The sequence below is a fragment of the Sinohyriopsis cumingii genome, unplaced genomic scaffold (assembly GCF_028554795.1).
Source record: "Sinohyriopsis cumingii isolate HCF-2022 unplaced genomic scaffold, ASM2855479v2 utg000088l, whole genome shotgun sequence".
In the NCBI taxonomy this organism is placed as follows: Eukaryota; Metazoa; Mollusca; class Bivalvia; order Unionida; family Unionidae; genus Sinohyriopsis; species Sinohyriopsis cumingii.
In genome coordinates, this window is record NW_028315869.1 from 506,032 (window position 1) to 521,733 (window position 15,702).

Here is a 15,702-nt window from a genome sequence, read left to right on the forward strand (position 1 = left end):
GTAAATTGGCCAAAATTAATGTTTTACCTACATGGGATAAATACTTGGTTCATATTCTTGAATATGTTTCTCCATGCTATATACACCCAGTCCTACTCAATGGGTTCTTTCTGATCAGTGCAGCTGACATTCGGAGTAGCTATGTTTATTCCATTGTAAAATTTCCATTTTAATTACTTTGCGTGTTAAAGAGGTTAGGAATTAAATGAATCGACACATTTTTTTTCGTGTCAGGCCTAATACATAGTATTTAATCATGGTAATTATTCGTGCACCTCAGGCTGTTACTTCAAGGTTTCTCAAAGTCTGTATTTCAACCGTCAAGTCGAGCTCCTATTGGTAATCAATTATAATATTATTTTAAGCAGTGTTTAAGGACAGTCATTTTAAAAAATATATTGCGAAAACAAACTCTTTATAGTACCCTAACTTTGATATCATAGAAAAGAATGTACATACAATTGTATATTTTTACGCCCTGTAACAGTACGTAGGTAGATATGTTGTGTGATTTGTTGACTGGTTAGTAGGTATGTAAGTAGGTAAGTTGGTTGGCTTCAGTTTTACCTTTACAAATGGCATGTCAGCACAATGCTGGATACATAGTGAGAATTAAAAGTTACAATTTCAGCGAAAAAAAAAATCTAGAAAATGGGCCAATATTTCCTTCTCAATATCACTTTAGTCTGAACTATTTTCTGCGCCATAATTAATGTTTACAGAAGTTAATGTAGATTGATCAGATGTTTGTAGAAGTGAGCTAGGTATTCACTGATTCCACTGTAGTTTGCAAATGTACTGGATGAACAAGGCACCGCATGCCTCTAAATACACCAAAAGCCTTAAATACACCGCAGACCTCTAAATACACCACAAGCCTATACATACACCGCAGGCATCTAAATACACCACAAGCCTTAAATACACCGCAGGCCTCTAAATGCACCAAAAGCCTTAAATACACCGCAGGCCTCTAAATACACCACAAGCCTATACATACACAGCAGGCTTCTAAATACACTATATCAATTATGAAATTTGCTAAATTTTCTGTCCAAAGAAAGACGTGAGTAATTAGAAAATCATCCAATTTAATCATTAATTGTTTTTATTTTTTTTCTTCCCTCATCTCAAGCCAGAGATTAAGATGATTACCGATATACAGATTACTTAGTAATGTGGGATACTAGAGGGCACTACAAAATTAGCATTACACGGTAGGTTTACAGTCTGCGGCTGTCTGTGGCACAGCGGGAATTTAACATTACACATCCATTTTTAAAAATGTGTACGGATTTATACAGAGGGATATACTAAATGGTGATCTAACGTCCAATACTTAGTGATCTACTAACAAAACACCGTGTGTAGTTACCAACACCTCACACTATACCGTCATTATGCGCCGTGTAGTGACCAATAATCAGACATTTGCTATCCAGCAGGGGCCCCGGGTGTCAGAGTGGTTTAAATCTCTCGCCTTTAACGACCACTGCCAACTCACCTCTATCAGCATGGGTTCCAGTCCCAGGATCGGCCATTGTGGATATGTGAACAAACTTGCCAGTAGCTTCACGTGAGTCGGTGGTTCTTACCGTGGTTTTTTGAGGTTCTTCCATCACCAGTTATTCTAACCGGTATGCATAGCCAATCGTGTCCCGAAAAATAGCTTTAAACCCACAACAACAACAACTATTCAGCATTACAATCTATACCATCAGCATGTTGTGCGTCATCTACTATCCAGCACCCCACATTGTACCATTAACACGCCGTTTGTAGTGACCAATACCCGACACGTACAATCCAACACACCGTGTGTAGTCACTAATACCTTACACATACACATACCAATACTCAGTCATTTACTATCCAGTACCCCACACAATGTCATCAACATGCAATATGTAGTTTCCAATAAACAATTGTTATCAGAGACTGAAAATTTAAAGCTATGGCTTAAATTAGAAGTAGTAATAAGGTTTCGAAACTTATATGGACTTTAAAAGGAGACTAAAATCCCGAACACAAGTTTAAAACCTGACAGAGACTAAAAGTAATACCAGTTTAATGGAGATATATACACCGAATTTAGCGAAGACTTAAAACTGTACGGGCAAAAGTAAAATCTGCAACGGTTAAACCAAAGATAAAATTAAAAAGGACTTTAATGGAAAATGTTTTTAAATTGCGAAATATAAGTGTAAGAAAATAAAATTTTCATGCTGTTTTGAGCCCACACTTACTAAACAATGAAAGAGGGACCAACTTTCAGTCATCTACTATCCAACACCGCACTTTACTATCCAACACCCCAGACTCATCCAACACGACACTTTGTAACTTAAAAGCTTGAGTATCTTATTCATACTAAATAATCAAGTCATGACAAAGATACACTTACATTTTTGTAATATTCTTGTGCATAAGAAAAAAAGTTAAATTGGAAAACAAATATCAAATTCCATTCATGGTTATGAGTATTTTTCATTGTCTTTCCTTTATGGATTTCTCCACGGAATGGGTTCTTCTGCCTTTTCTTCAGTTTGTTTTGCCTTTCGGAATTTCTTTGCTCGAATGAGTTCTCGTTCTGTTTTTGCTTCTTAACGATCATTTTCCTTGTTCTCCTTTTCTATGGAACACTCTATGGACTAATATCCTTTCTCTTGACATGGATAACAGGTATTTTTTTTTACTCTTGTCAGTCTTTTCTCTTGTCTAAGGGGCTGCTTTCCTTTGAAGATGTGTGGCCCAGTGTCCTTTCTTTCATATATATATATATATATATATATATATATATATATATATATATATATATATATATATATATATATATATATATATATATATATATATGTGTGTGTGTGTGTGTGTGTGTATATATATATATATGTATCTATATATATGTATCTATATATATATGTATCTATATATATCTATATGTATGTATATATATATATATATATATATATATATATATATATATATATATATATATATATATATATATATATATATATATATATATATATATATATATGTAACCTAGACAGTCCAAATATGAATCATCTACTGTCATGAAACGGACACACATTTCCAAAGGTGAAAACAGAAACCAGACGACAACGACGTTATTTGTCACCTAATACTTCTCGAAATCCACGCTAGCGTTATCGAAGAAGACACGACTGGCTCATATTCAACACTATCCACATCTACCTTTACTGCAAGAGAGAGAGAGAGAGAGAGAGAGAGAGAGAGAGACAGACAGAGACAGAGAGAGTCAAATCCAACCAAGAAAGTCGTTCGGTAGTAACTGAGGATTGTTTTCACATTCGAGCTGCCAACAAAGTGAAATAAATTTTGTTAGAATGACGGTTTAAAGTAAACGGTCAAATGTAAAGAAATAAAGTCTTACTTTTCAGCAAAAAAACCATCTGTCATCATTACGGACTTAACTGGAGTAGATGTTATCGGAATTTCAGCGACAAAACCGAGCTGAACATCACGATCGTTTGAGACTATCCATCACTCTCGAGAGTTTGAATCTCCTGTATAGATCGAGATTAGAACACATGCGGAACAAACGTCTTTCAAGATCACGGACAAAATTCAACATTTTCATCATATCATCAGTCTAACGACGAGTTTGACACGACTGATAGAAAAACCATACTTTTCTGCGAGAGGCAGCATGTATCTTTCTCTAAAGAAAAAAGTGAAGAAAAAAAAAAAACAACAGAAAGATCAGTGTGACTTGAGGCCTTCATCAAGAATGATGAATTCAAAACAGTTCATTTAAGTCGAGTGTGGAGCTGTGCCCTGTGTCAGTACTGATTTTTTAGCATGATATATAAGGGATGCAGTACGACTTTGCCCCTCTACTATCGAAACCAATGCCGTTCGTTTACCTATATATGGATCTCATCCATACACACAAAAACCACGCTGGATACCGCAAATACATCAAAATTACAAATCAAAGAAGAACACGCGTTTTCTGGGGCTTTGCGTGGCTATTGCAGTTTCGAAAGCCATTTTAGAAGTTAAAAAGGGATATGGCTTAAATAAGTTGATGGACCTAGTCCAACATCTTTAGCCTGATCAGTATTTGTGCACTCGTGAGAACGAGAAAAAGTAGCGTTTCTGTTTTGGTGTAAAACTTTACGAATAGGATTATAGAGATTTCTTTCGGAGCTGTGAGAACTCATTTATAGAGAGTTGGTCAAGATTCCGGTGAAACGCAAACTCAGAATCAGTTCTCGATTTTTAAACTATTGATATTTCCACAGTAGAAGAAGACTGATTATTGAGAAAACTTCGACAGACACAAATTCTACGAGGATATACATCTCTAAATGCCACAACTACTGCCATCAGTGTTGTACCGAATTAGATCTTTGTAAAGGGATCGCTTAGAGTGGAAACTCTGAATATACCGCCTGAACTGGGCAAATGCATTTGCAGAGAGTTTGTACAGATTAAAGTGAAACGCAGAGAACAATTTCATCCTCAGTGACATTAATATTCTAACTATTGTTAACTGAACGCTTCAGAAATCTGAAAATGTTGAAATGGTCAGCAGTTGATAAAGTATTAAACGGATCTTACACGATTTCGGATGCAAGGACGTCTACCTTCACTGTTTTAGTGATTGACATTATTCCATGGGAGGAAGTCCAGGAAGAGGCTCATTACTTTCAAGAACACAGGAAAGAGGTATCGCCTTGAGAAGAGACTTCGTCACGACGGATGGCGTGAAATTTATGGCTGAAATAGTTTCATATGATTTTCCAGTAGATGCTGTTTGGCAAGAAGAAAGAAGACATTCTACCTGCGAATGACTATTTTATAAGAACACATCCGGACGCTACCACCGGAACTGCGAGAAGGCACTGACATGGTTCAAGTGAAACATGAAGAGCAATTGCATCCACTATTAATGAATAAACACTGAGTACCTGCATACGACAAAAGGTCTGACTGAACAAGGTGTAGCATAGTCGGAAAAGAAGTTTTGTGCTAACACGATAAAACTCTTCTGCGAATAGGTTATAATGATTGCCATGCCACCAATGGAAATGTAAAGTGACAGTTTAGAAAATACCATGCGGAATATACCAATGCAAATGCGACAACGCATTTACAAAGAATTTGTAAAGATTTGAAGTGAAACCCAAAGGACCATTTCACTATTTACTCAGGGACATAATAATACACGAAATGTAATATCTAAAATGACCGAACAGATTCAAGACAAAAGTATTTCTTTTATATTTTGGTGACAAACAAGTGATAAGACTCTTCTGCGCAGACATTATAAGACTCTCCATGCCATGACTTCTGTCATCAGTGTAGGAGGTCGACGACTTTTCGAAACCTAATAGATTACCAAGTACGCTAATAAGAACCTACACCAGTACTGTTCAACCTGCGGCACGGGGGCTGATTTTAAATGGCCCGCCAGAGCTCGAGCAATTTTTTTGCATCTATGTAAAAAAAAGGTAGATGACCTACTTTCATAGTATATCTTCTTAACCAGGTAAACAATTCCGAATAATTTTTATAGTCATTGCTTTTAAGTTTTCTGCTGCGGCCCTCGGCTTCAAGAAAAATTTGTCAGTGGCCCATGGTGTCAAAAAGGTTGGAGTGCACTGACCTACACGATTCCTTTAAATTTTGGACGACGTGTCTTGTGCATTAGTAACTACATTTCGTGGATTTCTTTTACCAACCGATTCTTTGTGGCAAATTTCTCAACAGTACACCAGAGCTTATCTGTGCACGAAAAACTCACTGTGAAAACAATTTTCACGATATTCATTTGATATATTGATTGCTGGCCCAAGTCACTCAGCTAAAAATAAATTGTCAAACGTGTGATAGAATTCAAAGCACGTTTGCTTGACCGTTCTCCACAACGTGTCGTGCTCTGTCACAGGGAGCGACAAACGGCTTAAACGTTACTGAAGGAATGTCACGAGAATCCATTTCATTTGGAGAAAGAATTCCACGAGCAGACGATGAGATCGCATCTGACTGATGTTAGTCAAACACATATTATATTCTATGATACATTCATTACAAGAAGACGAAAATAAATTAAAATTTGCTTTGCACAAAAGGAACATCATCGTAATGCTAGTTTTATTTGCATTATTCAAAATTCATTTCTTCAAAGGTTATCACATCGCACCATCAGTCACCATACCGATTATATTGTGCTGTTTAAATGTTCAAGAGACAAATCTCAAGTTCAAGTGTTGGTCAAACAACTAGGAACACTTTGGCTAACTTATGCTTATGACGATGCCACTCAATCACCACATGCCTATTTAGTCATCGATTTAAAACCTGCCACAAGGGATTATTTCAAGTTTCTTACATATTTGTTTCACAACAGGTGCCAGTTTGTCCAGTAATTTATATATTATAGATGTCACTTTTCTCCTTTACGTATGTCTAAAAAGACGACTATAAAACGCCAGTCATTTCTTTTCTTTTCTGACAGTATTCAGCGTGACTTCCGTTCAATTTCTTCCTTTTACCAAACTGATTCTTGCATAGCAATGCCATTAGTCGCGAAAGATAAATATGCAAGTGCGTTCAAATCTGTTTGGAGCAAGTTTGAAAGAAGTGTTAAGATAGTTTACATTGACTGTATGTAATTATTTCAAAGTATCAGTCGCATACCACATCAAACAAGAACCTTTTCTGAAAAACAAAAAACTGCATTGTCGCAACTCTCTCGTCCAAAATTAGCACAACAAAAGCAAAGCATTTTGAAACCATGTGACATGGATATATAGGATGTTTCATTATTTGTTCACTGTTAAAATGGGATCATAATGCCGATGATAAAACACAAACCACAAAACAACAGACAAAAACAAAAGGATGGACAGCATGTGTATACTCTAAGAAGAAAACGATTTCTTTGAGAAAAAGAGATATTGTTGCTAGAATGCACACGTATTCAAGAAAACCTAGTTTGGTCAAGACCATTAATAATTTATCATATTCAGGGAACAAATACTTTTACCTTTCTTTTCCATACATTGTCCTCTGATGTGATCACCTTCGTTTGCTTTGGGACGATGGAATGTTCCATATCGCTACAATGTTCATGTATGACCAATGACTTCCTAATGATGTGTTCCTTGATCCTGGTTTCTAACACTTGGCCCGTTTCCCGATGTAAACCTTCTCACAATCATTATTTTGATATAATAAACCACGCCACATATTTTTTAAATTTTCAGTTTTGTCCTGTTGTATGGTTTCTAATATGTGTTGATCCCATGTTGTCTGACTACTCTTGCTTGGACCTCTGATGTACCATGGATATATGGCATGCCAATGTTGGTTCCATTTAGGTTACTCCTGGCTTTGTGTGGTGTTCTTTTCTGCTTTTCTCGAAGTTTGAAAATCCACTTCAGATAGCCATTTACATTGCGTGCCGATTTCACATGCTCTACTTCCTCCTGTCCATCTGCCTCATCAGGGACAATAGTCGCTGAAGAAGGCAGCGTGATATTGCCGAAAATTTCGAACGCCGAAGATATTTATGCTCTGGGTATGACAAATTATTAATGACCATGAACTATCCAGAGCAAGGAAGCAACCTCTTCAGTTAGGTCAATTTCTTCTCTTCTTCTTCTTCAACTCTGCATGAAGGATTTCTACCCTTACTGATGTGACCGCTGTTAAAACTGCCTCATCCTCCTCTATTGTGATTTATTGCAAACGATTAATGGTTCGAAACATATACAAAATATTTATCTAATAATCCGAATCTCACCTAGATGTCACAAATTAAAATAAGAATTACAATCAATAATGGATCGAACAGAAGTAGTTAAGTGGGATTCCCTAGGGACAATGGGACTTACCATTAAAAAACACATTGGGACACTCTGGGGACAATGGAAATTTAACATGGGAAAAATTGCTGGGACACTCTAGGGACAAGGGGAATTGAACATGGGAATAGAGCGTGGGTCTGTCTAGGGACTAGGGAATTTAACATGGGAATAAATCGTGGGACTGCCTAGCGTCAATGGAAATTGAACATGGGAAAAATTGCTGGGTCACTCTAGGGACAAGGGGAATTGAACATGGGAATAGAGTGTGGGTCTGTCTAGGGACTAGGGGAATTTAACATATGGAAATTGAACATGGTGGGTCTGTATAGCGTCAAGGGGAATTGAACATGGTGGGATTGTCTAGGGACAATGATGGTAGAGGGTCAAACACAACAGAGACAGAGACATACATACACTAGTACAAGCGTGAGATTTATATATAAAGCATTACCAAGACCTGAAATCTTGCTGGGGGTGTTCAAAAATTTGCATAATTGTAATGATGCTATAAATAGCTATAATCAAGGAAATGCTCAACGACAAAATGGATGTGACTAAAAGTAACGCTAAAATGACGAAATTGTCCCAGAATTTAAAGGAAAATAAACATATCCCCGAAAATTAAGTTACAATGGTTTAGACTAAAATGGATAAAATTAGTAACTACTTACAATATCAACTTGTGTGACGATCGTGGATAAACACCCATGTATCTATTTATAGCTATAATCAGCTAAAATTCATATGAAATCCCACCATCTATTTATACTACAACTTGTGGGTTATTCCTTTGGAAAAACCCACTATCTTTTTATAGCCTCAGCTTGAGTGACGTTCCTGTTTATGAACTCTAGTACATATGTATAGCTACAACCTGTGGAAAACCCCAAGTCCATATTTATAGTATCAAAATTTCCAGCGTCAGTGACGTCACTGAACTGTAAACTAGGGGATAAATGGCAACAGTGTTGCAAGTGGCTGACCTGAATACGCGCTACTGTAGGTAGGTAGGTAGAATGTATTTGATAGGGATAAAGGGAGTTTTATAGGGACAAACAGAGACCAACACACACACACACACACACACACACCACAGAGGGAAGAACAAAAAACAAACCCAAAATATACTATTCCCACAGGGAAGAGGAAAAACCCAACAAATATACTATCCAGACGTTCTTACACTAACACACACACACACACACACACACACACACACACAACAGATTGAAAAATAAAACCAAAATTAAAATATAGTATCCATACAAACGTACGCTAACGCATACAAACCCCAAATATACTAACCATAGAAACGTACGCGAACGCATACAAACCCCAAATATACTATCCAAACAAACGTACGCGAACGCATACAAACCCCAAATATACTATCCACACAACGTCGCTAACGCATACAAATCCCAAATATACTATCCACACAAACGTACGCGAACGCATACAAACCTCAAATATACTATCCACACAACGTCGTTAACGCATACAAACCCCAAATATACTATCCACACAAACGTACGCGAACGCATACAAACCTCAAATATACTATCCACACAACGTCGTTAACGCATACAAACCCCAAATATACTATACACACAACGTCGCTAACGCGCACAAACCCCAAATATACTATCCACACGGAAGGGAGGGAAAACAAAACCAAATATACTATCCATACAAACGTACCCGAACGCATATAATTTCCAAATATACTATCCACACAACGTCGCTAACGCGGACAAACCCCAAATATACCATCTACACTTGGGAGGAAGAAGAAAAAAACAACCAAATATACGATTTACATAACGTACGCGAATACAGACACACACACACACATACACACACACACACACACACACACACAGAGGGAAGAGGAAATAAACAAACCCCAAATATACTATCCACACAGAAGGGAGATAATACTAACCCCAAATATACTATCTACACATGGGAGAGGAAGAATACAAATCCCATACCTACTATCCACACGGAGGTGAGATGTAAAAAAAATAAACCCCATATCTATAATCTAAGCAGAGGGAAGAAGAAATAAATAACCCAATATACGCTATCCTCAAAGAGGGAAGAGGAAAAAAGCCATAATATACTAACCACACAGAGGGAAGAAGAAAAGCATTATACACTATCCACACGGAGTGAAGAAATAACCCTTTATGTATACTATCAACATAGAATGAAGAAAATAATCCATTATATTCCATTAACACAGAGTGAAGAAGAAAAAGTTTTTTGAAAGCACCTAAACCCTCACCTACAGTGACCAACTCTGCCAAGCACCTACACCCCACCCCACCCCCAACACTACAAAACCCATTTAACCCGTTATTTTATGGCATCAGTGTGTGATTTAGGAAACATCAAGACACAAAATGATGGATGAATAGACTGACTATTGTTTACCGACTTGCATGCCTAAAGAGCGTGCGTGAAGGAAAACATCCTTTCATTTCAATTCTAACTGAAACATGTTCCAGAGGGATAGAGATAGGTGAAAGAGCACAATTTCATAAAGTGTGAGTAAAAAACAAAACACGTCATCCTTATTATAGAATGTCAAGACTAAGAGACAATTACGTTTTCTTTCTGGTCTATTCTCTTTTAGAAGGTAGTGTGAAATTTCACATCAGGGCCAACGCATCGGCTAACATTGTCAATTTTTCCATTTCCATGTCTTTACTGGCACAAGTTCTTCATCATCTTCAATTTCTTCTTCTTCTGAATCCATCTTCTCTGTTTCGTTAAGTTTCTGTTTCTTCTCTTTACTCGTAGGGCACTCTGAATCCCAGTGTCCTTTCTCCCGACAGCGATATTAGGCATATTGACTTTTGTCTCTCTTTCTTAGACGAAGCAGGTATTCTGGAGACAAATACCCATTTACCTTTGCAGATATAGCAAACTTCATCAGCACTTACACACTTTCGTATGACTCTCATCAAATCAACGACCAAAAGAGTAAGTTTTGTTGCCACTTTCGCCTGTGAATTATGCTTTCGTATGACTTTTAGCAAATGTTTGACCAGCAGGTCGATCTGTGCTGACTCTTCTATCTTCTTGATCGTTTGAGAGTGGAATGAATACTCTGACGCTAAGACACTCTCCCTATGTACAAGGATGGACCTGCTGCGTATGAAGCCTAGTCAAATGTAATTTTGCAATAAGATGAAACGATTTCATTGATAAAGTAAAAGGCAATGACGTGCCGTATCGCCTCACACAAGAGCTGTTGTGTTAGCTCAAATCCGTGTCAGCGATTTCGAAGACGACATGACTGAGCTTTCATCAATGTTCTCCACATATGCCACAAAACCACGAGTCCTGCTTCACGCCAAAAGAAATTTCGTTCAGTCCGTAAAATATAGTATCACATCTGAGAAACGCAAAAACGAACTTCCAGAAAACTGAGAACGACGACTTACACCTACAACGTAAATGTATGAGTTCAAGTAGTGCGTAAAACTTAGTCAAATTAAATTTTTATAGTCAAGACGAAACGATCTCTTTTCGAACAAGAAAGCAGACACCAAGCGACAATGGCGATCCGTGTCACACAACACTTTTCAAAATGTATATTATCAGAGGTTTGTTCTAGCGATCTGCACGGTTAAATTAAATGTTGATGTATTTTGCAATAAGACGGACACAATTTCCATGGGATCGCCCATGGTACGATTGTTCGTGCATTAGTTTAATTTTTAAAAATATTTTTTTTATATAAATCGCCTATAGGATAGACTCAGTAAAGCATGGCCATTCTCGTCACTGTCTGAATAGCTACTCAAGTCAATTCGAAGCGTTCGCGGTAAGAAAATAAGTATAGCCAATGAAATGGCTTACAACGGGTGATGCATTGTTTTGTTCTAGGACTGTCTGGCATAATAATCCCTATGTTCTTGCGTTGTTACCATTACAGTGCAGACAGACTGAAATGTGAACTTACAAACCCTCTTTGTGTGTGTTGTACCATTTCTTCTTACCACATCAAAATACTGAGCGTCACAGTATTGGTTCGCGTTTTTAAGCTGACCATATTTTTATATCTCACTTAAACATTTTAACATAAACACTCACACTCACATCAGTAGAGTCAGAACAGACGTGTTACAGTATTGAGGGGCATGTTATCTTTTTTTTTTCAAACTAATAAATTTGGGGTTTGTATGAAGTAAAGAACCGAAAGTACAGTGAAACTCAAGGATGATGACCCAATCTGTCTTTCTATTGATGCGTGTATTTACTTAAGAAGAAATATGACCTCTAAAACACAAAGAGATACGGCAAGCATGATTAGATTAAACACAACGATGTTTTCCTTCACGCCCGTGTAATTTAGAGTTTCAATCGTCTTTGAAGACAAACTTGGTCTCCTTTTGTAGGGCTTGAAATAATAAAAAAAAACTGAAAAACTTAAGTACTTTGCTATAGATAATTTCATCAACAGACTAAACAACATAAATACCGTTACAACAATAGAAAACCTTAAATCTTCTATCAAAGAGAAATGCATAAAAAAAATTAAAGATTAACGATAACTAACCAATGAAACCGAATTTAACAAAGGCAATGACATGTGAAGAAATGCCTCTCACTTTGGAAAGGTAGGCGAATGTACTCTGTCATGTACCATCAACTTGAAAAAAATTATAAACAGAGAGAAACCTGAATTCAAAATTCAGTTGTTTTTTTCTTCAAAATTGTTTCGTTTCTTTTTTCTTTTTTTGGAACAAATCTAAGCACTAATATAGAGTGGAAAAGGGAAAATGCACATACAAGCTTTGATATTTCTGAAAAAATGAGGGGATATTCCTAACGTTCATAACCACCTATATATGCTTGGACTTGTCTGTGACTTATCCACAAAACAAGATGTACATATTTCTGGTCAAGTTGCAAGTGTGTGCGTGTTTTTGAAAATGGTAAAAATTGGATATACAATTTTCTCGTGACACTTATAAAGTGAAGAGTCTGTGCAAGTGTCAAAAGCCAAAATCATATAAGTTTTGTATTTTGTACGGCTTGTAAAGATTTCCACTTTAGAAAATGTGAAGTATCACAAGTTATTATCACAAACAGAAGTGGAACATAGGGGCTTGCAAGGAAGAAAATAACCCAGACAGTTGGTGTCATCAAGAGTGCTAGAGACGCTACCCGAACTTGCTTGCTTGCTTACTTGAATTAAAGTGATTTTCGCTCTAATGGAGCATGTATCACTGGTTTAATAACGCACCGCGTGATTTTTAATTACTCCTGGGGAAGGAAAGAGAGCCTCATCCCCCAGGCTTTTATGTACTTACAGACTATTTTTAAATTTAGCCACTTAGGTGTAGGACTAACTAGTCCTTAACAACCTGACTGAAAGGCTTTAAACATGAGTGGGAATTGTCTCACCACACACTCATTTTTCTGTCCGAGCGTGGTAAAGGAGGAAAAAGGTGTTCAGCAAGACAGCCATGGATGTTAAGTACTCACCAAAACGCTAGCCCGTACTTATTTCAAATCAAGTCCCGTTTTTGCTAATGGACAATGAAAAGTACCAATAATGTGTTAACCACCTGTGCAATTAGTTCAAATCGAACGAGTCTGTTAAATTTCCTACTTCCTAACATATCTGTCTAATATTAGTACTTAGTGTACATAAAAATAGCCATACTGATCTTATTTAAATTATTATGTCTAAGCGACATATACCAGTTTGGTCACTGTTAGGTTTAAAAAGTTAAGTTTGTTGCGGTGTTCACATGGGTCAAGTTTGTTTCGAGAATAGTTTAGTCAAGGAGGGATACCAAGCCAAATATGGTTCCCTGTTTAATAATAAGCAATCTTTTGGAGTCCTAAAAAAATTTGTTTTTTCTGTTAGAAGGTAACACGTCTCTCTTTTGCTTTCACGTTCTTTCCTGCACTCCTAGTCTCATGATTCTTGATATCAGGAAATGCGTAGCCATGATGGGCGGTAATGTAAGCAGCGGCTTCTACCAGTTGACTGAGGGGGTATCCAGTGTAGGCTTGTCTGTAGAATTGGGGAAGAACTCTGACCCCTAATCCCCATTGAGAAGGTCTTGGTTTAAAGGTGTCTAGAGATTTGTAGGCAACGTATTGTATGGCTCTAATAAACTGCCCTGCTTTGTTGACGTCATACAACGCTTGATCTAGCCCCATTTCGGTGTACTTCTCAACGAGGTTCAGCGCCCCCCTCCTCCTCCTCAACCGCCTCAATTTCCTCTTCTGGTTCTGATACTAATTCTTCAGTGGAGGTAGATAGTTTCAAATCCGCTGCTATGGTGTCTGTCGCTGTTATTGTTGTTGTGGTTGTTCTTTCAGCTGAGATTGCCTGTAGTATCGGAGTGAGAAAAGAACGTAGTGCCTCCGATAATTACATTTGAGTTTGCCATACCGTTTGTCTAACATAACTGGCCCTTTGTTTTGCCACCACTCTTTCCGGGGCGGGTTGTTTGTTAGGTATAGTCGGCTGTTGATTAGATGTTATTTGTGTTCTCGAGGTGGGTGGAGTGCTAACTGGCTAGGTCTGCATTTCTTGCTCCCGCTGCTGTTGCGTATATTTCTTCCCTCCACACCGAGTTCTGGGCCTAATTCTTTTAATTTGGTTGTACCCGAACTTACATTATCCATATTATCACCAACAACAAAAAAACGCACAGACCTAAAAGAAACACTCACTCACTTTTTACAGAACATTACTATTTTTAAAATTTTTATAAGCGACGGAAACGAACAACTTAGAGTCACACTTTCTAACCAAGATAAAGAAATCATGTGCTGATAGACTCACTTCTGTATTTTTTCTTCTAACTGACAAACATATCATAGGCAATGGAATGTTATTTCTTTTCGAGAGTATGGGGTAGCCCTGAAATTTTTTTTTTGTTGGGAACTTGAAGCTATGACGATCGCTTAGGTTATAAGATGGCGGCCTCCTCTGACGACAGGCTTTCTCACAGGATAAGGTCTGCTTCTTCGGAAAGAGAAGAAGAACTCTTTGGTGTCGATACAACTGTTGACAAAGCCTCTGTCAGGTTCATGCTGCTGCTGCTGCTGCTGCTGCTCTCTGCTGTTTATGAAGTCTGTACTTCTCCGTCCATTCTTCTTTCTCCTTCTTGAATTCCTCCTTGAAGAGCTCTTCTTTCAGGTCTTCAGTGACTTTCAATATTATGATATTGTCTATCTCTTCAGGTCTCGGCATCAGACTTGTCATGACCCTATGCAAATACACATAGGCTTCGTTCAACTTGGCTAATCTTGAGCACATCTTCGTAGGAAGATGAGTCGACAATGGATGGGCAGACTGGAGACTGCCCCGTTTTTATTTTCAAAGCGCGGACGTGAAGGAAATCATTACTACTAGGTTTTCGAGTCGAACCGTTCAAATAGTGTTATGGGAGGGATAGAGAGAAGTCAAAGAGCATGAATCAGGATACCTATAGTTAAACAAACCACAAAGGCATTTTTGTTCTTCTTCAAAACACAACATTTTTATTCCAAATTATTTAACACTAACAAACAGCTCTAAAATTTTTAACAATAATCAAACAATATAACATCAAACATTTTTTTCTAATCACAAACATTTTTTTTAGCTCACACATTATTTTGGACAGGGCTGACAACGTTGTGAATGAAATTGTGATTTCCACTGTTGTAAGTCATTAGGCCATTGATGGACACTACGTTTCCTAGTTAGAGACAAAAGATAAGCATACTGGTCACAAAACCATCGATCTACTTTCTCATCGTTTCTAGAAGAATGACGATCAAAATAAGTCACTAAATGTTCTAAAGAATAGCC